We start from the raw sequence: 25,413 nt of genomic DNA, 5'->3' as shown, positions 1-25,413 counted from the left end.
ATCCATTTTTTTCAGGATTGTACAGGAATTAAACCTAAGTAGACAATGTAGAAAAGTTTTCAGAACTACAGGACATTAATATTGTCCTCCTTGGACATGAAAGCAATATAGTTTAAATTTTTTTCTATTACAGAAGACTTTGACTAGCAGCCGTGAAACAAACTAATCTGAGTATTTTCAGGCAACACACATCCTGACGAAGGGTCTCGGCCTGAAACGTCGACTGCACCTCTTCCTACAGATGCTGCCTGGCCTGCTGCGTTCACCAGCAACTTTGATGTGTGTTGCTTGAATTTCCAGCATCTGCAGAATTCCTGTTGTTTATTTTCAGGAGTATTTTGCCCATATCTCAATGCTCCTGAGCATAGTGTGTGAGAGTTACCCTTTGTATGTTTTTAAAACAGGAGATACAGGTATCGACCGCTTTTCGAATGTTCGCTTTACGACACCTCGCTGTTACAAAAGACTTGCATTAGTTACCTGTTTTCACTAACAGCAGGTGTTTTCACTGTTACGAAAAAAGGACAGCGCACGCCAGAACAGCCAAGCTCCTCCCCCGGAACGGCATTCTAGCCACTATTGCTTAAACACGTGCTTTATCTCGATTTATTTTGTGCATCCGTTAGCAAGATGAGTTCTAAGGTATCGGAAAAGCCTAAAAGAGCTCGTAAGGGTGTTACACTTAGCGTAAAACTAGACATAATTAAGCATTTCGATGGTGTTGAACTTGCCTGTGTCCACCATTTGCACTATTTATACGCAGAGAGAAAGAATTTTGAAAGCTGCCGACGTTACTGTTGGTTCTGCTTGTAGCAAAGTAGTCTCTCTAAGTCGGCATCCAATAATAGATAAAATGGAAAGTCTATTGCTTGAATGGATTGATGGGTGTACAAAGCGTGGTGTTCCATTAAGTTTTCTTAAGGAGAAATCAGTCTTTTTAATAAGCTGAAACAGAAAGCACTGGATGGTGGTGATGAAAGTGTTGCGAAAGTGGAATTTAAAGGTAGTCATGGGTGGTTTGATCAGTTTCTGAGGCGAGGGCAGCTTCATAGTTTAAGCAGTGGTCCCCAACCTCCGGGCCGCGGACCGATACCGGGCCGTGAAGAATGCAGTGGTACAGTGGTAGTCGGAACGCATCCAGCACATCTTTAAGAAAAAAGCCGAAATAAACAAGCTAATTAATTAGGTGCCGCCTGGCAGGTAAATGTCGGCCCAGATCAGAGGCGATTGCCAGTTGCGTCAAGTGGTTATTCGTATAAGCAAGTGTTTAACTGTGACGAAACTGCAATTTATTGGAGTCTTCCCGATTCTGCTGAGTGAAACTACACTATGTACATAATTTCTACTTTATATAGGCTGTGTATTTTCATGTGTTATTTGGTATGATTTGGCAGCTTCATAGCTTAAAGGTTACTGGAGAGAGTGTTTCTGCCGAGAGCGCTTCCACAAGATTTTCACTGCGCTAGACAGTGCTGCAGAGAAGTATTTCTACTTTATATAGGCTGTGTATTTATATCATTCCTGCTTTTACTATATGTTATTGTTATTTTAGGTATTGTGTGTTATTTGGCATGATTTTGTAGGTTATTTTTTGGGTCTGGGAATGCTCAAAAATTTTTCCCATATTAATAAATAGTAATTGCTTATTCACTTTACGACATTCCGGCTTACCGAACTGTTTCATAGGAACGCTGTACCTTCGGATAGCGGGGGAAACCTGTATAGGAAATCAAAAATTCTTGTAGTCGAAGAAATCTTAAGCTTATCGAAAGTTTCTTGCCAAACTACTTTAATTCACAGATGTCATCAAGTTTCTGACCATGAGCTAGCAATTTTTAAGACCAACAAAATGTTTAACTAATAGGTTGTATTATTTTGCATTGAAATTGTAGTGTTATATTTGAATGATTCTTCTCCCAAAATGTATGAAAGACCACTGTCGTTATGTGGTGATGAAGTTTAACTTTGTTCATTTCAGTCTAGAACAGACTAAATTAAAGATGATCAGTCCTACCTCACATAAAATATTAAGGGCTTTTCGTACAGTGAGTTTTGGAATGAAATGGTTACCGATGAGGACCGATGGATGGCTTTGGGCCTATACTCACAGAAATTCAGAAGCATAAGTGGGGGGGTGGGATCTCATTGAAAGATATTGAATGTTGAAAGGCTTTGATATGGAGAGAATGTTTCCTCTCCCATGCGGAGAGTCTAGGACCAGAGGGCACAGCCTCAATATAGAGGGGCGTCCTTTTAGAACAGAGATGGAGGAATTTCTTTAGCCAAAGAGTGGTGAATCTGTGGAATTCATTGCCACAGACGACTGCAGAGGCATACTTAAGGTGGAGGTTGACAAGTTTTTGATTAGTCAGGGCGTGAAGGGTTATGGAGAGAAGGTAGGAGATTGGGACTGTGAGAGAAAAGGATCAGCCATGATGAAATGCTGGAGCAGACTTGATGGGCCAAATGGCCTAATTCTGCTCCTTTATTTTATGGTCTTATAATATTTCAATCTTTATAGTCCACTGTCAACAACATTGCCCAGGTAGCAGTGTTACTCTGGGCCAAAGATGGATTGATATATTTTTACTTTGTGGTTTCCCAAAGGGATGCTGAAGTATTGAGTTTGGCATTCAGGTTTGGTCTCTTGTCAGTTTCAATTTGCTACATTAGGAATGATTGGCATGAATGAGTGGGGTGCAATGGAGGTAAAGATGTCTGAACCTATGCCTGCCAGCAATCTGATTAAAATGTCATTTAGATCTAGTTATTGCCAATGTTGATAGTTCTTTGGAATGAAAACAGGTCAGTTCACACATATAAAATAAAGCCCTTGAAATATGCACTCTATAGTGTTTGGTTTAGCAACCAAATTATAGGGGTTTTTTCTTTTGATTCATTATCTGCCAAAGCAAACTGATTTTATATTGTGTCACACAAGTCTGAGAGATTCTAACTATAGATAAATATGCTGTCAATGTAGGCAAAATTATCATTTTCAGAACCTTGATAAATTGCTAACATATATGAAAAGGAATGAGCAACACACACAAAATGCTGGAGGAACTCAGCAGGCCAGGCAGCATCTTGGTATTACAGCATCTGCACATTCTCTCGCGTGTACAATTGAGCAAAATGTTTTTGCCCTTTGTCATATGGAATTGACAAGTGCATCGTTTTTGTTTCAATAAACTTACAGATCATGGTGATCAGGTAATGGTAATTTGTCTTTGTAGAATCCATAGATCGCTACCTAAAAACGTGAGAAATGGAATAAAACTGGCTCTCGTGGAATTTGTGTGTGTGGTGTGGGGAATAAATGGATAAACACATTTTGTTTTTCAACTTGCATTTCTTGAAGCTTGTGCAGAGGTTGCAGCTTTGAATGGCGAAAATCATGGTATGGAGAGTTGAAGTGAAACACATCTCCACCCTCCCTGTAACACTGGAGTTCCTTTTATTTGACAGAAAATCTGTATAAAAGTGGCTAGGGCACTGATGCTTGGCCTAGATTTTCCATCTCTGGGTGAGTATTTTGAAGTGATACACAGTGTACCTCAATTGGTAATGGAACGATAGTTCAAGGGGTGCTAATGAAACAGGTAGCATTGCACTAAATGGTGTCAGACTGGTTCGAAGTTGTTGGTGCATCACTCATCCAGACGAGAAGAGTTTTCCATCACACTGATGACTTGCACCTTGAAGTTGGTGAAAAGGCCTTGATGTTGGGAAGTGAGCTGCTCACTGAGAGTGACCCAGCTTCTGATCTGATCGATCCTGTAGCTGCAGTATTTACAAGGATGCTGCCATTTACCTTTCCAGTCAGTGGTGGCCCCAGGATATTCACGGTGTTTTGATAGGAAGTTCTTGATGAAGAAGCCGAGGAAAGTTTGGCATACGTCATTGTTGTGAGGAACCCCTGCTGGATGCTCTGGGGCTGAGATGATTGGCCTGACATTGTTATCTTGCTTTTCAAGTGATTTAACCCCAGCCACGGGAGAATTTCCCCTTTTAGTGCCCATTGATTTAAGTTTTGCCCAGGTACCTTGACACCACATTCAGTTGAACTCTGTCTTGATGTAAAGGGCAGGCATTCATGTGCCACCAATAAATTTAGTGGTTTGCTCCATTTTGGACTGCAAACTTCATTACTGCCTTGGTCCAAGTAGTTCTGATGAATTTCAAAATGAGCATCAATGAATGGTTTATTGGTGTGCAAGTACTACTTGCTAGCATTGTTGATGACAGCTTCTAGCACTTTTCTAATATCTGTGAGTAGACTGATTGGGCAGTAATTAGCCAGATTGGATTTGCCCTTTTTGTTAACAGAATATAACTTGCAATTGTAGTAAAACGTTCTTTATCTTGTACTTTTAATTCTCCTGTAGCAAAGACTAACATTACATTTTCTTTCCTGTAGTGTAAATATCGACAACTTCACCAGCTTAAAAAATATACAAGGCTTTTGTTTTCCTTCTATTTTAGTGTAGAGCACGTCTATGAATATACGAAGATCTTTTTTTCTTAAGCAATCTCTTGGATTGATAAGACTTGCTGCTGCTCCATTTCTGTGGGTTTTCAATTGGCTGATAAGGCCCTCTTGGGAACCTTAGATTCTGCTGCATCGAAGCAGGAGTTACTTTCCAGGACAGGTGGTTTATTAGGAGTTCTTTCAGCTATCTCTGCTTGGTTCCTGTCAAAGATGCTTTCTGCTTTCCTAGATGCCACTCAACATTGAGTAGCTAGTGGTCACATATTCTCATGAGTTGATGTGGATTTACTTTTCAATGAGTTTGAGAATGTGCACAAAACAAAGAAAATTTCTCGTGTGTGGCAGAGCTCAGGATAGCATATCTGTTTTGAGATTCTGGTGTTGAGCATGCGGTTAATGTGTCCACCCAATGGAACTAGCTGAGTGTAAATAGTCACATTGCTTGGAATGTTGGCCTGAGAATGGATGCTGATGGTCATTAGTTTAGCCTTCTAATGGATTTGAAAGATTTCATGGTACTGAAGTGTTTTGAGGTGAATGTTATAGATAAACCACACAGGAGATGTCCAGTAAATCGTTACATTAGTTCTAGCTTGCGGTCTTGATGTATAAACTGTACTGTAGAAATGTACTGGAAAAAATAGGGAGATGTGTCACTGACACTTTTTGTTTGCTGTTCAGCATCTGAAAAATTGGCTAATTTTGGAATTTATTCTGTTACCCTAAACCTGGGCATGGTATTGAGATGTGGTGACTGTAAACCTTTTTAATTCATAGGGAAAATGAGACTCGGTAATTGTTATTTTTGAAAATTCTTGGTTCCAATCCATTTTGTCTGTAAGTTTCTGAGTTCTGCAGTATCATAACTTTTGCTGTAATGGTCAAATTGGTTGGAAAATATTAGTAGAACTCAATAGAAGTAAAATGTGATTCGCTTTTCCCCATATGCATACTACCATTAATCCTATCATTTACAGACCTTTTACCAGTTTCCATAGAAGTGTTGATGAAACTCAGATGTAACTCTGCATCACTTTCCTCTATATAGCTTGTGTTATTGGACTAGCTTAACATCTATTTGTGATGCAGCTACAACTTGTTTCATCTCTGGAAATCAAACCATATATCTTTGGCTCAGCAGGAAGTTTTAAGGAGTATAGAGAAAATATCCTCCTCCCTGACCTTTAACACAACTATTGGAGCATTGTATGATACAAGTGTCCCCCGCTTTTCGAACGTTCGCTTTACAAAACCTCACTGTTACGAAAGACCTACATTAGTACCCTGTTTTCGCTTTCAGAAGGTGTTTTCACTGTTAGCGTGCGATAAAAGGCCACACGCGCCCCGAGCAGCCGTTTGCAAGATGAGTTCTATGGTGTTGGAAAAGCCTAAAAGAGCTCGTAAGGGTGTTACACTTAGCACAAAACTAGACATAATTAAGCATTTCGATCGTGGTGAACAGAGTAAGCACAAAGTGAGTTTGGCTTATGGAAGCTGACGAACATGATGTTGAAAAGGTTTTAGCATCCCATGACCAAGAACTTATAGATGAAGAGCTGATGCAATTGGAAGAGGAAAGAATAACAATCGAAACGGAATGCAGTAGCGAAATGAATGTGAAGCAACTGCGTGAGATTTTCACTGCAATGATAAGTACGACTTTAATTTTGAAAGGGTACGTAGGTTTAGGAGATATTTGCAGAGTGCTTACAAAGAACTGTGTGATAGAAAAATGCACGAGGCTCAGCAGTCAAGCAAGCCTTCCACATCAGCCACAGCAGACGATGAGCCTCGAGCTTCGACATGGAGGCGGGCAGTCATAGGAGAAGATGAGCTGCCTGTTCGAATGGAAATAGACGACGAGATGACACCCCAGTGTCCCACCACCCCAACCCCCAGGCCGCGGACAGATACTGTACCGATTCGCGGAGAATGCAGCAGTAGCTGGGAGGCACACAGCACATCTTTAAGAAAAAAGCAGAAATAAACATGCTAATTAATTAGGTGCCGCCCCACACTTAAATGTAGGCCCAGATCAAAGGCGATGCAATCGGCACTGATCTGGGCCGACAATTACGTGCCAGCCGGCACATAATTAATTAGCATGTTTATTTTGGCTTTTTTCTTAATGATGTGCTGGATGCCTCCCAGCTACCGCTGGACCCCTGCATGCTTCGCGGTTCGGTATCTGTCGGTGGCCTGGAGGGTGGGGGCCACGGCACCACCCCAACCTCCGACAACTCAGCCTAACAGACCATCATCAGTGTGCTTGGTGCTGACTTCCCAATTCTGGTAAGTGATACTACACTGTACATACATTATTTCTACTTTATATCGGCTGTGTATTTTTACGTGTTGTTTGGTATGATTTGGTAGCTTCATAGCTTAAAGGTTACTGGAGAGCGCTTGCGCCGGGCTTTTGCCAACAGCGCTTGTGTGAGATTTTCTGCTGACGGCGCTTGCGTGAGATTTTCGCTACGGTGAACAGTTCAGTAATGATTGTGGAGAAGTATTTCTACTTCATATAGGCTGTGTATTTATCATATCATTCCTGCTTTTACTATGTGTTACTGTTATTTTAGGTTTTATGTGTTATTTGGCATGATTTGGTAGGTTATTTTCGGGTCTGTGAACGCTCACAAAATTTTCCCATATAAATGGTAATTGCTTCTTCGCTTTATGACATTTCGGCTTACGAACCGTTTCATAGGAACGCTCTTAGCTTCAGATGGCGGGGGGAAACCTGTACCTTATGTTACGTACCCCGTAACTGGGTTGCCAAACCAGCAGAAATGGATCACTCAGTTGGAGTCTGGAGTACTAGAACTAAGAAAGTTTTATTACAGAAACAAGCAACACAGTAATCGAAAGGATAATAAATGCAACAGTTCAGTGATGATAAACACACATGTGCACAGAATTAAGATAACAGCATCAATCAAGCTCTATCGTTGTCTAGGGGTAAATGACCAATTTCAAAATGACTCAAAGTTCAGTCCAGTTTAGTAGTTCAGTTCGCAGTAATCGTTGCCATGGCGGTGGACAACGTGGGGGAAGAGAGAGATAGAATAGGAACAACTCATCATTCAGAACGGCTTCACTCACAGACCAGCAAGATGGCTCACAGACCAGCGGGATGGCTCACAGACAGCTTTTGGGCAGGTCCTTGGTGATGTCACCTGAGGTCACCGACTGTGACCCCTCCTCCAGATGCGGTCGATCCTCTGCAGTGAACCCGGCACCCAGGCAAGGGCGGACACACACCGGGTTCCCGCTGATCGTACCTTTCCACCCTTGTCGTTGTCCGGTACTTCTCACCCACTCGTGAGAAGCGCACCGCTTCCAGGGTCTCGTTACCTCGGGTGGCGTGTGTGTCTGTCTTAGCGAACCTGTCCCTTTTTATCCCCCTGCTGGGGTATCGCCTGTCCATCACTTCAAACAGTTCAAGGTTCAAAGGGGGGAGCCGCTCCAGACAGCTCTTCCTCCCACATCCCTTCATTACACATCTCCAGACGCTGCTCCATTGTTCCTTATCTCTCCTTCCCCTGAGGGCAGGTGGCAGACCAACTGCTGATGCCACTGATGCTAGCCCAGGCCAGCAAACATCTTAATTTTATGTGTATTCTCGTAACACTTCCCCCCTTTAAGGATTTTTACCGGGAGGTAAAAATTACAAACATGACTACATTATCTGATACATACACAATATACATCTTTAACAGTTATTTAGCTAATACAGAGAATTTGAAGCTGTCAACACCTTGACAGACAGTCATCACATTTTCTGTTCCTTTTACACGTGTTATTAATAATCCCTTAGACCAGGCTCCAACTCAGCAAACTTCATAGTGGCCAAAAACACTGATGAATTGCGACCAATGTAACCTCTCATTTGGTTTTGTCCCGGACCACAACAACAAGGGTCGTCCCATTCCGACTCAATTTTCTCTCGCAAGGGCTTAGTAGGAGGGGGACGGGTATTGACCGCAGAGTTATTGCAAAACTTCCTGCAGTACCCCACCATCTCCAAAAGCCTTCTGAGGGCCCTCTTGTCTGTCGGGGTTGGGAGGTCAGCGATAGCCTGCACTGTAGCTTGCATCGCTGCCAGCTGCCCCTGTGCCACCACAATTCCCAGGTAAGTGTCCTTCGTGTGGCCGAATTCATTTTTTTCAAGGTTCACTATCAAGCTGGCTTCAGACAGCCGTGTTAAATTGCCAATACACACCTCTGTGTTCATCAGCCCTTTAGTCACTGAATTACTCAAAAAATATGGGTGTTGTTTACTTGGCCGCCCTATTGTAACCACAATCACCCAACGTCCCAGTTCTTTGCATTTCCTCGGGACAATCAAACACATGGGTGCGAGTCGTTTAATTACTCCTTCGAGGATTAAGGGAGAGACCTTATCAGTAGACCTGGCCAAAACAATAGCCTTCTCCCATCTGACCGATCCCATCCTAATCTTTTCAAAATGGTTCTTTTCTCTTATCAGGGGGCCCCTAGCTTCATTGATTTCCACGCTAACACCGACTAGGTTTGTTAGCGTATCAAAAGCCGGTGACCGTCTCAGTTCGCGTCGGTCATGATCAATAACATTCTTCCCCCTGGGCAGCCGGTAAATCTCTTTCATGATTCCACCAACTGTTTCCTCCAGCACCGCAAAATGTCCACCGGGGGGTACCTCGTGGGCCATGTTAAAAACCTCATCCCCATAACTCTTTTGCACCACCCCCCACTCCTCATCTGCGGATACTGTCCTTGATTTCCCTTTCTTCCTTAGCACTTCCTCATCCGCACAATAGCTTGTCAAGGCTGTGTCAGAGAGAGCGGTCTCGGCAAAAACCATCAGCCCCTCGTCTCGCTCCTGCGTCTGCACAAATTCTTTCCGGGCTACTGCTACGTCCGTCCCAGCTCCCTCACTACCTCTTATCTCACTACACCCTGTCTCATACAAGGTTGGCAGAAATGTTTCAGCCAAATTCACCATCGGGGGCGGGGCCTCCATGCTGGCAGGCTGACCCGTCAATCTCACGACTGGGAACACGATCCCTCCGGCGATGTCATTACCGAGCAAGACTTCCACGTCTTTCATCGGTAATTCGGACCTCACCCCGATCGTGACTAGTCCAGAGACCAGGTTGCTCTGTAAATGTATCTGGTGCAAAGGGACTGACTCTGTCCCTTCCCCAACACCTTTGACCTCTACCTCCCCAGTCTGGGTCTCTGAGCTAAACTCTAATACACTCTTCAGTATTAGTGACTGACACGCTCCCGTGTCTCTCCAGATCCGCACTGGAACTGGTTTTAACCTCTTTTTCACTGACACCAGTCCGGCCGAGATAAACCTCTCGCGCCCTTCCTGGACTTTTTCAGACCTGTCCTTCCCTAGCGGTTCGCTTAACAGCTCAATACAGCCATTCAAAATTTCCGCTTTTCCTTTCCCCGTCTCCTTCCTTGGGGCAAAGCACCTGGACGCAAAGTGTCCGACTTTCCCACAATTATAACAGACGACCCCAGGAGACTTCCTACCAGACTGCTCCCGGTCTACCTTATCCTTTTCACTAGTCCCCGGCTTACTTTCTGACTTTTCCGGTGGACTCTCCCCGCCGTCCTGACTACCCTTCTGGTAGCCTTTACTCGGGGCAACCTTCATTTTATGCGTCAACGCATACTCATCCGCTAACTTAGCAGTTGCGGCTAACGTGGCTGCCTCTTTCTCATCGAGGTAGGGTCTCATACCCTCAGGGACACAACCTTTAAACTGCTCAATCAGAATCAGCTGCAGCAGTCTGTCATAATCCCCCTCTACCCCTTTCGAGGCGCACCAACGCTCACAATATGTTTGCATCTCACGAGCAAACTCCAAATACGTGCGGTCCCACCGCTTCCTCGCATTCCGGAACCTCTGCCGGTATGCCTCCGGGACCAACTCATAAATCCTGAGGATGGCCTCTTTCACCACCTCATACTTCTGGGCATCTTCCGCGGATAAAGCGGAGTAAGCTTGTTGGGCCTTCCCTTTCAGTACACTCTGAAGTAAGACAACCCACTTATCCCTCGGCCATTCCTGACTTATAGCCACCTTTTCGAAGTGGAGAAAGTACCGATCCACATCGGTATCGTCAAATGGGGGAACCAGCCTAACCTCCTGGGTCGCCCGGAACCCTCCACCTTGGTTCGGCACGAGCCCCTGCTCGGCCCTTATCTTTAACTTCTCCAGCTCAAATTCCCTTTCCCTCTGTTTCTCCTCTCTCTCCAACTGTCTTTCTCTCTCTTGCCTTTCTACCTCTTTCTCTCTCTCTCGCCTTTCTAACTCTTTCTCTCTCTCCCGCCTTTCTAACTCTCTCTCTTTCTCCTGCCTTTCTAACTCTCTCTCTTTCTCCTGCCTTTCTAACTCTCTCTCTTTCTCCTGCCTTTCTAACTCTCTCTCTTTCTCCTGCCTTTCTAACTCTTTCTCTCTCTCCCGCCTTTCTAACTCTCTCTCTTTCTCCCGCCTTTCTAACTCTCTCTCCTGCCTTTCTAACTGCTTCTCTTCGTGTTCTAACTGCCGTACCCGGAACTCGTGCTCGAGTCTCAGTTTTTCAAGCTGTACCTGTACCGCGTCTCCAGCAGGTTTTTCAATAGACACCACCCCCAGCTCACCTTGGGGAAACACACCTTTAGATACATAGTGCTCTACAATAGCTCTGTGTATCTCCTCTCTCCTCATTGTCGACTTCACCTTAGCAAGATTCACCCGTTTGGCCACAGCTATCAATTCCGATTTCCTGGCATCCTCTAATGCCTCCAAGGTCGGCGCCTTTATAAATTCCTCAACCTCCATTTCTGCTGTTTGTCTTTTCTTTCTTTCGGGAATTTTAACCCAATCAATTTACTCCGTCCCAAATTTAGCGTTCAAAATCGCGGACGAGAACCCCACTTATGTTACGTACCCCGTAACTGGGTTGCCAAACCAGCAGAAATGGATCACTCAGTTGGAGTCTGGAGTACTAGAACTAAGAAAGTTTTATTACAGAAACAAGCAACACAGTAATCGAAAGGATAATAAATGCAACAGTTCAGTGATGATAAACACACATGTGCACAGAATTAAGATAACAGCATCAATCAAGCTCTATCGTTGTCTAGGGGTAAATGACCAATTTCAAAATGACTCAAAGTTCAGTCCAGTTTAGTAGTTCAGTTCGCAGTAATCGTTGCCATGGCGGTGGACAACGTGGGGGAAGAGAGAGATAGAATAGGAACAACTCATCATTCAGAACGGCTTCACTCACAGACCAGCAAGATGGCTCACAGACCAGCGGGATGGCTCACAGACAGCTTTTGGGCAGGTCCTTGGTGATGTCACCTGAGGTCACCGACTGTGACCCCTCCTCCAGATGCGGTCGATCCTCTGCAGTGAACCCGGCACCCAGGCAAGGGCGGACACACACCGGGTTCCCGCTGATCGTACCTTTCCACCCTTGTCGTTGTCCGGTACTTCTCACCCACTCGTGAGAAGCGCACCGCTTCCAGGGTCTTGTTACCTCGGGTGGCGTGTGTGTCTGTCTTAGCGAACCTGTCCCTTTTTATCCCCCTGCTGGGGTATCGCCTGTCCATCACTTCAAACAGTTCAAGGTTCAAAGGGGGGAGCCGCTCCAGACAGCTCTTCCTCCCACATCCCTTCATTACACATCTCCAGACGCTGCTCCATTGTTCCTTATCTCTCCTTCCCCTGAGGGCAGGTGGCAGACCAACTGCTGATGCCACTGATGCTAGCCCAGGCCAGCAAACATCTTAATTTTATGTGTATTCTCGTAACACTAGTAAAGCTTCCAAAACTACGTTAATTCCTTTACAAACATGATTTGTTTTCACCTTTTCCATTAGGCTTTACAACCCCTGACTTGGTAAAAATTTGGATTGGGAATTTCCAGGTTTACATCGCAAGTCCTTGAAAGTTCAACAATAACAACAGCAGCAAATCACATGGGACTATTCTTTGTGTACATCAGATTAATGCAGCAGGTGTTTAAATGTTTATGTAATAATTGTAATATAATTTGAGTTCAATGTAGCATTTAGAAAGGATAAATGTGAAATGGTTACTAAGAAGACATGAAATTGAGCAAGATTAATTTTCATGAAGAGACTGTCTAGGGTATACAGACTGGGCAAATCAATTGACTCAATGGGAATGAAGGCTCTGTTTGACAAAGGTTAGTAAGGAATATTATTTAAAAACTTAAAAATAAATCATTTTAAAAGGCCAAAACAAGCAAATCTTATGAACTGACAGAGATGCAAAGTGACAAAATATAGAGCTACATAAATGGAGTTTGAAACAAGATCAATGCTATCTTACATGCAATTATTTTGGGAAAAAAAGCAGTTGAAAGCAATATGTGACTCCCTAGAAATAATGGTATAATGTACATTAAGCTAAGGAAATGATAGATAAGAATCATTGAATTGTACAGCATGGAATGGGCCGTCGGATTCAACTTATCAGTGAATAGTAGTGGGCGTTATTCCGGATTAATTCCATTGCCCAGCACTTGGTGTTTGTCGAGTACTTTGAAACAAGGTTTCATCAATGAACCTTGGACAGTAGACTCGGGTCAGGAGCGTAGTTCTCCTTTTAGAAAGTGGAAGTTGGGACGATGCTACGATTTACAAGTTCAATTGAACTGCAGGAGCTTTAGGCTTCCACTCGACTATTGTGCTGTGTACTTTGCTTCACAGCAACATGGCCCACAGCTGCTATTTCAGATGCAGCGCTGCAGCTCAATGGCTTCACTGTTCTCCACAAAGACAGGACAGCTCAGTCTCTAAAGGCAGAGGAGGTAGTGTATGCTTTATGATTAACTTATGATACACAAACATGACAGGTCTTTCTCAATCTGCTCACCCAACCTGGAACATCTAGCAGTCAAATGTCATCCATTTTATCTGTCAAGAGAGTTTTCTGCCATCATCCTGGTAGTGGTGTACTTTCTTCCTCAGACCAACATCAGACAGGCACTGGAGGAGCTGTGCACCGATTTGCAAGCACGAAACTGCACACCTTGGCATTGTGGGATATTTCAACCAGGCCAGCTTAAGTCTCTGAGCAATTACCACCAGCATCTCACCTGTGGAACCAGAGGAGCCAACACACTTGACCACCATCAAGAACACTTCCCATGTCATCCCACACCTACACTTTGGAAAGTCCGATCATTTGGCTGTACTTCTACTTCCAGTGTGTAGGCAGAGACTAAAGACTGCAATATAAGAGGGTATGATCAAGGGAGGTGGAGAAGTGCTTACAGGACTGCTTTGAGTCTGTGGACAGGACAGTATTCAGGGATTTATTTAAAAGTCCGAATGAATATGCCACAGTTGTCACTGACTTCATCAAAACCTGTGAGGATGAGTGTGTGCCTTCGAGAACATACCCAAATCAAAAGTCATAGATAAACCAGGAGATTCGTAGTCTGCTGACGGCTAGCTCTGTGGCATTCAAGACTGGTGATCCAGAGCTTATACAGGAAATCCAGGTACGACCTATGGAAAGCTATCGTAAGAGCCCAAAAAACGTTCTGATTGAGGTTAGAGACAGAATCAGATGCATGTTAGCCCTGGCAGTGTTTGCAGGCCATTACTTCCTACAAAGCAAAACCTAACATCATAAATGGCAGTGATGCTTCATTTCCAGATGAAATAGCTGCCTTTTACAAACATTTTTAAAAAGGGGGAATAAAACTACATCTATGCGAATCCCTGCAGCATCCAGTGACCTTGTGATCTTTGGATCAGAGGCCAATGTCAGAATATGCTTCAAGAGGGTGAACCTTCACAAGGTGTCAGGCCCCAATGGTGTACCTGGTAGGGCTCTGAAAATCTGTGCCATCCAGCTGGTGAGAGCGTTCAAAGATATCTTCAATTTCGCATTGCTGTATTCAGAGGTTCCCACCAGCTTCAAAATGAGAGAGTGCCCAAGAAGAGCAGGGTGATCTGCCTCAATGACTCTTACCTTGTGGTACTCAGATCTACTGTGATGAAGTGCTTGGAGAGGTTAGTCATGGCCAGAATCAACTCCTGCCTAGGCAAGGACCTGAACCTACTGAAATTTGCCCATCGCCATAATAGGTCCACAGCAGATACAGTCTCACTGGCTCTCCACTCAGCCTTTGATCAGCTGGACAATAGGAATACTTAATCAGGTTACTGTTTATTGATTACACTCAGCTTTTAACATGATTATACCATTACTACTTATTAAAAGCTCCAAATCCTGGGCCTTTGCAACTGGATCCTTGATTTCCTCACTGGGAGACCACAGTCTGTGTGGATCGGAAGTAACATCTCCTCCTCGTTGGCATTCAACACTGGCACACCTTAGCCCACTGCTCAATTCTCTTTACACCCATGACTATGTGGCTAGGAAAATCTCAAATGCTATTTGTAAATTTGCCGACAACACAACTGTTGTTGATGGAATTTCAGATGGTGATAAGGTGTACAGGAGTGAAATGGAGCAGCTGATTGAGTGGTGTCACAGCAACAACCTTGTGCTCAATATCAGTAAGATCGAGGAATTGATTGTGGGCTTCCAGAAGGGTAAGTTGAGGAAACACATCAGTCCTCATCAAGGGCTCAGAAGTGGAAAGGGTGAGTAGTTTCACGTTCTTGGGTGTCAGCATCTCTGAGGAGCCATCCTGGACCCAACATATTGAAGCAGTTACAAAGAAGGCAATTACAAAGCAGCTATATTTCATTAGGAGTTTTACCAAAGACACTCGCAAATTTCTACAGTTGTACTACGGTGAGCATTCTAACTAGTAGAATTGCTGTCTGGATGGAGGAGCCACTACACAGAATCGGGGGAAAAAGCTGCAGTAAGTTATAAGCTCAGCCAGCTCTATCATGAGCACTAGCCTCCCCAGCATCTAGGACACCTTCAAAAGATGATTCCTCAAAAAGGTGGTGTCCATCATTAAGGATCCCCCACTCCCCCATCATCCAGGAATGCTCTTACGTCATTGCTACCATCAAGGAGGTGGTACAGGAGCCCAAAGGCACACACTCAATGTTTCAGGAATGGCTTCTTCCCCATTGCCATCGGATTTTTGAATGGACTAGAACCCATGTACACTTCCTCGGTATTTCTTCCCTCTCTTTTTGTATTATTTCATTTATTTTTTTAATATATACTTGAAGTTTATAGTTTTTATTACTATAAATTGCAATGTACCACTGCTGCAACACAACAGATTTCATGACGTATTAAACCTGATTCTGTACTCTATGTGTGAGTGATTCAAATGCATATCTACAAACCCCATTTCCAGAAAAGTTGGGATATTTTCCAGAATGCAATAAAAACAAAAATCTGTGATATGTTAATTCACGTGAACCTTTATTTAACTGACAAAAGTACAAAGAAAAGATTTTCAATAGTTTTACTGACCAACTTAATTGTATTTTGTAAATATACACAAATTTAGAATTTAATAGCTGCAACACACTCAATAAAAGTTGGGACAGAGTTAAAATAAGATTGAAAAGTGTACAGAATATTCAAGTAACACTGGTTTGGAAGACTCCACATTAAGCAGGCTAATTGGTAGCAGGTGAGGTATCATGACTGGGTATAAAAGTAGCGTCCATCAAAGGCTCAGTCTTTGTAAGCAAGGATGGGTCGTGACTCATCCCTTTGTGCCAAAATTCGTGAGAGAATTGTTAGTCAGTTCAAAAGGAACATTTCTCAACGCAAGATTGCAGAGAATTTAGGTCTTTCAACATCTACAGTACATAATATTGTGAAATGATTCAGAGAATTCAGAGACATCTCAGAGCGTAAAGGGCAAGGTTGGAAACCACTGCTGAATGCGTGTGATCTTCGAGCCCTCAGGCGGCATTGCCTAAGAAACCGTCATGCTACTGTGACAGTTATAGCCACCTGGGCTCGGGAGTACTTCGGAAAACCATTGTCACTCAACACAGTCCGTCGCTGCATCCAGAAATGCAACTTGAAACTGTATAATGCAAGGAGGAAGCCATACATCAACTCTATGCAGAAACGCCGGCGAGTTCTCTGGGCCCGAGCTCATCTCAGATGGACCGAAAGACTGTGGAACCGTGTGCTGTGGTCAAATGAGTCCACATTTCAGCTAGTTTTCAGAAAAAACGGGCATCGAGTTCTCCGTGCCAAAGATGAAAACGACCATTCAGATTGTTATCAGCGAAAGGTGCAAAAGCCAGCATCTGTGATGATATGGGAGTGTATCAGTGCCCAGGGCATGGGTGAGTTACATGTATGTGAAGGTACCATTGACTCTGAGGCGTATATTAGGATTTTCGAGAGACATATGTTGCCATCAAGGCAACGTCTCTTCCCGTGACGTCCATGATTATTTCAGCAGGACAATGTCAGACCACATTACAACAGCGTAGCTTTGTAGACACAGAGTGCGTGTGCTTGACTGGCCTGCTGCCAGTCCAGATCTATCTCCTATTGAAAATGTATGGTGCATCATGAAGAGGAGAATCAGATAACGGAGACCGCGGACTGTTGAGCAGCTGAAGCCTTTAATCAAGCAAGAATGGACAAAATTTCCAATTGCAAATCTACTACAATTAGTATCCTCAGTTCCAAAATGATTAAAAAGTGTTATTAAAAGGAAAGGTGATGTAACACAATAGTAAACATGCCTCTGTCCCAACTTTTGTTGAGTGTGTTGCAGCCATCAAATTCTAAATTTGTATATGTTTACAAAATACAATTAAGTTGGTCAGTAAAACTGTTGAAAATCTTTTCTTTGTACTTTTGTCAGTTAAATAAAGGTTCACGTGAATTAACATATCACAGATTTTTGTTTTTATTGCATTTTGGAAAATATCCCAACTTTTCTGGAAATGGGGTTTGTAGATGCATGAATGCTGTCAGTGAGGCAACTTCAGTTGTATCTCAGATAGTGCATTCCAGATGCTTTGACTGAAGAAGATCCCTCTTATATCTTTTCCCCTCATCCTTGTCCTGTGGTTTTGTCAGCCTCTGATAAAACTGTTGGGCTTTTTTGCATCTGAATTTACAGAGAAAATTGAAGATATCCTGAATTAGGAATCATTAAAATTTACAAGGATTAATTGATCAATAGCACAGAAATACGAGGATTCCCAAGATCAAATGATGGAAAATATCTCACTTTTTATATTGCCAAATAATGCTATTTTAGAAATGTGAGTGTGAAAGCAAAGTACTTGAGCAAGTTAGACTTGCATTTGATTTTTGGAAATTACTAGAGCTTATAGTCGAGGATAATCGGATTGAAAGCTTTGAAATTTTTCAATTGATTTGAGAGAACATTAACTTGTGTAGATCATGCTGAACAAACATGATCGGATGTTTAGTGCTAGTTAAGCATACAAAATAGGAATTGGCAATAGAGCCTCCTACGACAACTCGTGCATTCTGTAAGATGACTGCTTTTACGCCCAGTCCTTGTATTTATTGATTCCCCTCATGCCCACAGATTGAGCAATTGCAGCTATGGATATGTTCATAAACTGAGCAGCTACAGCCCTCAGAATTATGACGTGAAGTTTGTTGTTTTGCAGCAGCAGTGCAAAGACGTTAGTCCCTCAGCATTTCCTTGGGTTGTGTTGGTTGTTACAGCAAATGACGCATTTCACAGTTTGTTCAATGTAAGTGTGAAAGATAAATGAATCTGAATAAATTTCAAAAATAGCGCACAAATAAAAGAATAATGAGTTAGTGCTCATGGACTGTTCAGAAATCTGATTGTGGAAAAGAAGCTGTTTTTGAAGCATTGACTATGGGTCTTCAGGCTCCTGTACCACCTCCCTCATGGTACAAAGATTTTTAGTTCTCTGGGTTTACAAAGTATTTCAGTCTTGGGTTATCTCCTGCAATGTGGCTTGATCTTCCATTTCCAAGTTCTGTTGTCTGGGTGGGGGTGGGGTGGGAACCATGAAGTCATTTGATAAATAATCCCCAAAGACAGTTAATGTTGCTAATGAAATTGATTACAAATTTACTGAGCTGGCTGGATTAAATGGAGTTAAGCTCCTTCTGCTGGTTGCTGTATCTGAGGTTGGGAGTGCGGGGGGGGGGTGGGGGTGCACAGTGTAACATTTAGAGGCAAGCCAATCAGGCGGGTCCCAGCTTGTAGAATTTGGGATTGTTGGAGGGGGCAGGGTGTGCATTCAGATTTGTGTATTTATTACATGTACGTCAAAACAACATTGAGTGAAATGCAATTGTTTGCATTAAGAAATGGCACAATCGAAGGATATGCTGGAGACAGCCTGCAACTGTCGCCACATGTTTCAGTACCAACATATCATACTCAGGAAACATTGGTGAATAATTCATGAGTTCCTTAGTATATTTGAAGGAAAGGGAAAAGAATAGGAGATTCATATAATAGTGAAGAAGAGCAAGAGGATCTCATTTAGCATAGATCTGCAGGGCAGAGTGATCTCTTTGTGTTTTACTTGTAAGTGTCCACACCCTTCAAACAATTTAAACCCCCCTGTCTTAGCTGTAGTCTGCCTTCACCACAATGTAATACTTCACAATGGAAAAAATCATAAGATGGGATATAGGCAAACAAGGAAACTTGTTGCATTGGGGTTTTTTTTGGTACAGTGATTAGGTACAGTTTCAAATGCATCTGTTCTAATTGTCACAAGTTTGTAATAGGATGTATAACAAATGGAAAGATTCCTCTGTTCCCCTTGTCATTTGGCCTACATCTCTGAAAGTAGCTACAGTTCTGAAAATCTGATACCAAATGTCAACTTTGGCAACTCACCAGGCTCTTTCAATGCCAAATATAGTTTCTTAATTGACTTGAGGAACTAATTTGACAAATCAAAATCTGATGCTAAATTTAACAGGAAGGAACTTAATGTAGTACGTAAGTGATGCTTTGGGCTGTTGGCTGTCAATAAAAAAATATCTAAGCACCAGAATACTGCAGCTATGACTATTGGTATGATGAACTCTCGGCTTTGTCATAAAATGTCACCTTTAACTCTGCAGTAATAACTTTCACACCATCTATTTGAGTACATTGCTCTGATGCTGGTACAGTACTTGGGCCAAGAACTTGGTCATGTTGAGGCTCAACATGGCAAAATTCAGTTGTTCTTGCCGTCTAAAGATTTGTACACTTCTGAATAGTCCTGCCACTATCAAAAGCATTTCTTGAGCACTGTGGAGCAGGCAATGGGAAACTAAGATGACCTCTGTTTTGGGTATGGTCTTGTGAAGTTGCAAGGAAGAGTTGTTACATGGTTTTGGCACTTAAAGGATAGGATGGGATTATTGGAAAGTGTTATAACTCCTGAATGTTGGTTAAAGAATTGAGGGGAATTGGAAGTAGGTTCTTCTACTGGAATAACATGATGGGAGTGTTCAGGTTGGCTTTTGGTGGGGCTTGAAGTTGTTAAGCTGTTGGAGCAAGGGAAAGATTGAGAAGTTAGTGATAAGCAGACAGCAGAGAGTGGATCAGAAGCCAATTAGAGAATATCCAACATTTGCAACATATGGTAAGCATATTACTCAAGGAAATGGCTAACAGCTCCAGATTTCTTAAGTTGAGCCCTGTTCCGGCAAATCTCTTTAAGTTAAGCAGACAACATATTATGAAGATCTGCTTTTACAGGTACAGTACAAGGTCCCAGGAGAGGTTTGTGCAACACAAACTCATAATGAGTGGCATTGCTGTGCATATCTGAGCTCCTCTAGTTTAGTTTCTTAATTGTGTTGAGCACCCAAAAGGAAAAATGCAAACTGTTTCTCACAGTCAGTCTAATATTTTGCTTTGCAAAATCAGCACATGATTAGAAATTGGACAGCATGTGATAATTTATGGGAACATTATGTAAAGATGAAGGTTTAAAATGTACTGTTATATCATTGAAAGTAATGTTAAGACAAATGAATTGTAGTGGAGCAAAAGAGTGCTTAGGAAAATCACCTAGTTTTCATGATTTTCAATTTTATGCATTTATTAATAGTTCAATCATAAATAGTGAAGAGATGACTCAAGTATTTGTCCAAATGCTTGTAAAGAAAATCCTGAAATAGTCATGATTCTGTCTGTATATTAAAACTGAGCACCTCCTTATTTTAAAACTTAAAATATAACTTTTTATTATGAGAATAGAGATTGGGACCCTTTCAAAGAATACTATTGCCAAAACTGTGTCAGTCACTGAGTAAAAAGTAGAGAAACTATATCAACCAGACCCAATTAAAGCTGTAATTTCTTCAGATGAATGCATTTAGTATATGCATTTAGTATATGTATTTATCTTTGTCACGTGTTGCCAATTTGAATGTCATGGACATTACCTAATTGAGTTCTTTTTAAGTGATGCACTGATATAGCATGTGATCACTTTTAACGTGTTATTCTCTTAATTAAGAAAATAATTTCCACTTCTGTTTTGCAGCATTACCTGTGTTGACATGAATTGATTATGTTACAGATCATCCATAATTCTTGCACCTATTTCTGTGAGTACAAGTGTGGGTTCCTATGACATGTTTATATGTCTGTTTATAAGGTGATTTAAAAAGGGAATTTACAATATTCTGTGCTATCAGTAAAGGTAACTCAAATCATAGTGGATAGGCTATACAGGAATCACAAGGTTTCAGGCCCTATTTATAAATTAATAAAATTTTAACACATTTCCTAACAACTGAGTACTGAACAGTTAGTTCTATAAATTTATCAAGTGGTCAGCAGCTCCTTTTGTGAAGCTCCAGAATGCAATGCCAATGGTAAAGCATTCATTGTGCTATTTAATATCTGGCATTTTGATGATTTGTAATTCTTGATCAGCACTTTATAAATGAAAATTGTCTATGCTAACAATTGCCTATTGCATTAAAATTAGAAATAATTATACAGGTTGGGCCAACTCGGTCTGATCTGACTGTGTTGCTCAGCAAGGCAGTCCCATCTGCCTGTCAGCGTAGAACACTGCAGCATAGGAACAGACCCTTCAGCGCATAATGCCTATTTTGAACATGATGTCAAATTAAGCTACATCTCTTTTGCCTGCCATGAACCATATTCCTTCAATCTTTGCACATTCATATGTTTGTTTAAAGGCCTTGCATGCCACTATCATAACTGCTTCCAGCACTATCCCTGGAAGAGTATTCCAGGCATCTACCTTGCTCTTTTTTTTAAAAAAAAAACTTGCCTCTCACATCTTGTTTCCTCCTGTCAAATGCATGTCCTCTTATTTGTGACATTTCTACCCTGGGAAGAAGATTGTTTACACTATCTATGCCTCTAGTAATAAACTTCCATCGGGTATCTCCTCAGCTTCTGACACTCCAGAGAAAGTGACTCAGGTTTGTCCAACCTCTCCTTAATAACTCATATCCTCTAATCCAGGCAGCATCCTAGTAAACACCTTTGGTACCCTTTCCAAAGCCTGTAATGGGGTAACCAAAATTGCACACAATACTCCAAGTGTGGCTCAACCAAAGATTTTGTACATAGTTGCAACAAGACTTCCTTAATCTTATACTCAGTGACCTGATCAGTGAAGGCAAACATGCCAAATGTCGTCTCTAACTACCTACATGGCCACCATCCTAACTACCTACATGGCCACTTTCAGAGAGCTACGAACCCCCAAGATTTCTCTATAAATCGGATAACAACTGATGGCCTCATTACTGGTGAACTACGGAGAGAAATAAACATTAAGCAATCATAGGACGTGATTGTGCAGGATTGGCTTGTACGGGAAAGTGAGGTAATTGATTGGAGTTACAGGAAAGTAGTCACCCATAAGTTGCAGGAGGTGAGCAGCTGAGTGACAGTGTGGAGTAGTGGAAGTTTGAATAGGCAGTTAGCGCAGAGCACCCCTGTGACCATTCCCCTCAATAATAAGTATATCGTTTTGGATACTATTGTGGGAGATGACCTCCCAGGTGAATGCCACAGACACAGCGTTACTGGCACTGAGCATGGGTCTGTGGTGCAGAAGGGTTAAGAGGGGGAAGAGGGGAGTGGTATTGATAGGGGACTCAATCATCAGAGAGACAGGAGACTCTGTGGATGTGAACAGGACACCCAGCTGGTATGTTGCCTCCCAGTTGCCAGGGTCAGGGATGTCTCGGATCATGTCCACAGCATTGTAGAGGGGGATGGAGAGCAGCCAGGTGTCTTGGTACATATTGGTACCAATGACATAGGCAGGAAAGACAAAGAGGTCCTGAGGAGAGAGTTTAGAGAGCTAGGCAGAAAGCTGGGAGCAGGACTTTCAGGGTAGTAATTTCTGAATTGCTAACTGTGCCACGTGCCAATGAGAGCAGAAGCAGAATAATTTGGCAGATAAATGCGTGACTAAGAAACTGGGGCGGGGGCAGTGCTTCAGGTTCTTGGATCATTGGAATCTCTTCTGGGGGAGCTATGACCTGTACAAAAGTGACAGCCTGAACCTGAGGGGGGACTGATATTCTCACGGGCAGGTTTGTTAGAGCTGATGGAGTGGATTTAAAGTAATTTGGTGGGGGGGGGGTGTGGATGTGGCACATGGGAACCAGCATGAGGGGACTCAGGATAGGACGGATGGTAAAAAGCAGTGTGCAATTAGATTGTCAGGAATGGCAGGCTGTTGATAGGACAAAATTGCAGCCAGCAGGTTGAGTATCAGTGCACTAGGGATGCAGAATCAAGAAAGGATTGCAAATACGGTACTCAAAGTGTGATACCTCAATGCATGGAGTATAAGAAATAAGGTGGATAATCCTGTTGCACGATTACAGGTGGTCAACTATGATGTTGTGACCATCACAGAGTTGTGGCTGAAGGATGGTTGTAGTTGGGAGCTAAATGTCCAAGGTTACATGTTGTATCGGAGGGATAGGACGGTAGGCAGAGGGGGTGGCATGGCTGTGCTGATAAAGAATGGCATCAAATCAGTAGAAAGATGTGACATAGGATTGAGTTAAGAAATTGCAAGGGTCAAAGGACCCATATGGAAGTTATATACAGACCTCCTAACAGTAGCTGGGATGTGGACCACAGATTACAATGAGAAATAGAAAAGGCATGTCAAAAGGGCAATGTTGGGATAATCGTGGGAGATTTTAAAATGCAAGCCGATTGGGGAAAATCAGGTTGGTAATGGATCTCGAGAGAGAGTTTGTTGAATGCCTACAAGATGGTTTTTTAGAGGAGTTTGTGTTGAGCCTACTGGGGGATCAGCTATACTGGATTGGGTGTTATGTAATGATCCGGAGGCGATTACGGAGCATAAGGTAAAAGAACCCTTAGGAGACAGTGATCACAATATGATTGAGTTCAACTTGAAGTTTGATAGGGGAAAGTAAAGTCTGACATAACTGTATTTCAGTGGAGTAAGGGAAATTATAGTGGTATGAGAGGGGAGTTGGCCAAAGTAAATTGGAAGGAGATGCTGGCAGGGATGATAGCAGAGCAGTAATGGTGTGAGTTTCTGGAAGGAATGAGGAAGGTGCAGGATAGATGTATGCCAAAAAAAAAGAAATATTCAAATGGCAAAATGGTATAGCCGTGACTGACAAGGAAAAATCAAAGCAAATATAAAAGCAAGAGAGGGCATACAACAAAGCCAAAAATAGTGGGAAGATAGAGGATTGGGAACCTTTTTTAAAAACCTACAGAGAGCAACTAAAAGTTCCAATACGAGGGAAAAGATTAAATGTGAAAGCAAGCTAGCAAAGATTATCAAAGTGGATAGTAAAAGCTTTTTCAAGTATGTGTTTTAAAAAAAAATGAGAGATGAGGATGGACATAGGACTGTTATAAATGAGGCCAGAGAAATAATAATGGGGGTGGAGGAGCTGGCAGATGAACTCAATGGTATTTTGCATTAGTCTTCACTGTGGAAGACTGTGAGGGTGTGAGGGAAGAGAAGTGAGTGCAGTTACTATTACAAGGGAGAAGGTGCTCAAAAGGCTGAATGACCTAAGGTTACATAAGTCACCTTAGGTTTCTGAAAGAGGTGGCGGTAGAGATTGTGGAGGCATTAGTAATGAACCTCCACAAATCATTGGCCCCTTGCATTGTACCAGAGGACTGGAAAATTTCAAATGTCACTCTACTCTTTAAGGAAGGAGGAAGGCAGCAGAATGGAAATTATAGGCTAGTTAGCTTGATGTCAGTGGTTGGGAAGATGTTGGGTTAATTGTTAAGGGTGAGGTTTTTGAGTACCTAGTGACATGGGGCAAGGTGAGACAAAGTCAGCATGGTTACCTTAAGGGAAGTCTTGCCTGATGAACCTGTTGGAATTCTTTGAGGAGATTGCAAGTAGGATAGATAAAGGGGATGTAGTGGATGTTGTATATTTGGACCTTCAGAAGGCCTTTGACAAGGTGCCACACGTGAGGCTGTTTACCAAAGTTAAGAGCCCATGGTATTAAAGGAAAGTTACTGGCATGGTTAGAGCATTGGCTGATTGGTAGGAGGCAGTGAGTGGAAATAAAAGGATCCTTTTCTCATTGACTGCCAGTGACTAGTGGTGTTTTGCAGGGGTCGGTGTTGGGATTGCTTTTCATGCTTTATATCAGTGATTTTGATGATGAGGTGGCGTTATTGCCAAGTTTGCAGATGATATGAGGATTGGTGGAGCGATAGGTAGTGTTGAGGAAACAGGCTGCAGAAGGACTTAAGACCGATCGGGAGAATGGGCAGGAAAGTGCCAAGTGAAATACTTTGGAAGTAGGAATAAACATGCAGACTATTTTCCACATGGGGCAAAAATCCAAAAATCTGAGATGCAAAGGGACTTGGGAGCCCTTGTGCAGAACACCCTAAAGGTTAATTTGCAGGTAGTGTTTGTGGTCAGGAAGGCAAAAGCAATGTTAGTATTCATTTCAAGCAGTCTAGAATACAAGAGCAGGGATGTAATGC

The 25,413-nt window shown here is 42.5% G+C and overlaps 1 protein-coding gene across 5 annotated transcripts in view; it reads left to right on the top strand.

Moving 5' to 3' along the window:
* Nucleotides 1-25,413, top strand: part of dcun1d3 (defective in cullin neddylation 1 domain containing 3) — a 44,656-nt gene that overhangs the window by 10,935 nt on the left and 8,308 nt on the right. For 3 of the 5 annotated variants that reach the window (XM_063059110.1, XM_063059107.1, XM_063059109.1), the window contains one exon: nt 20,945-21,008. The exons of the other annotated variants lie outside the window; for them this stretch is intronic. The gene's annotated coding sequence lies outside the window, so the exon portion shown is untranslated. The remainder of the gene's footprint in view (nt 1-20,944; nt 21,009-25,413) is intronic. 5 annotated transcript variants of the gene reach the window in all.

Source organism: Mobula hypostoma, chromosome 9 (assembly GCF_963921235.1).
Source record: "Mobula hypostoma chromosome 9, sMobHyp1.1, whole genome shotgun sequence".
NCBI lineage: Eukaryota > Metazoa > Chordata > Chondrichthyes > Myliobatiformes > Myliobatidae > Mobula > Mobula hypostoma.
This window is presented reverse-complemented; position numbering and strand designations above follow the sequence as displayed.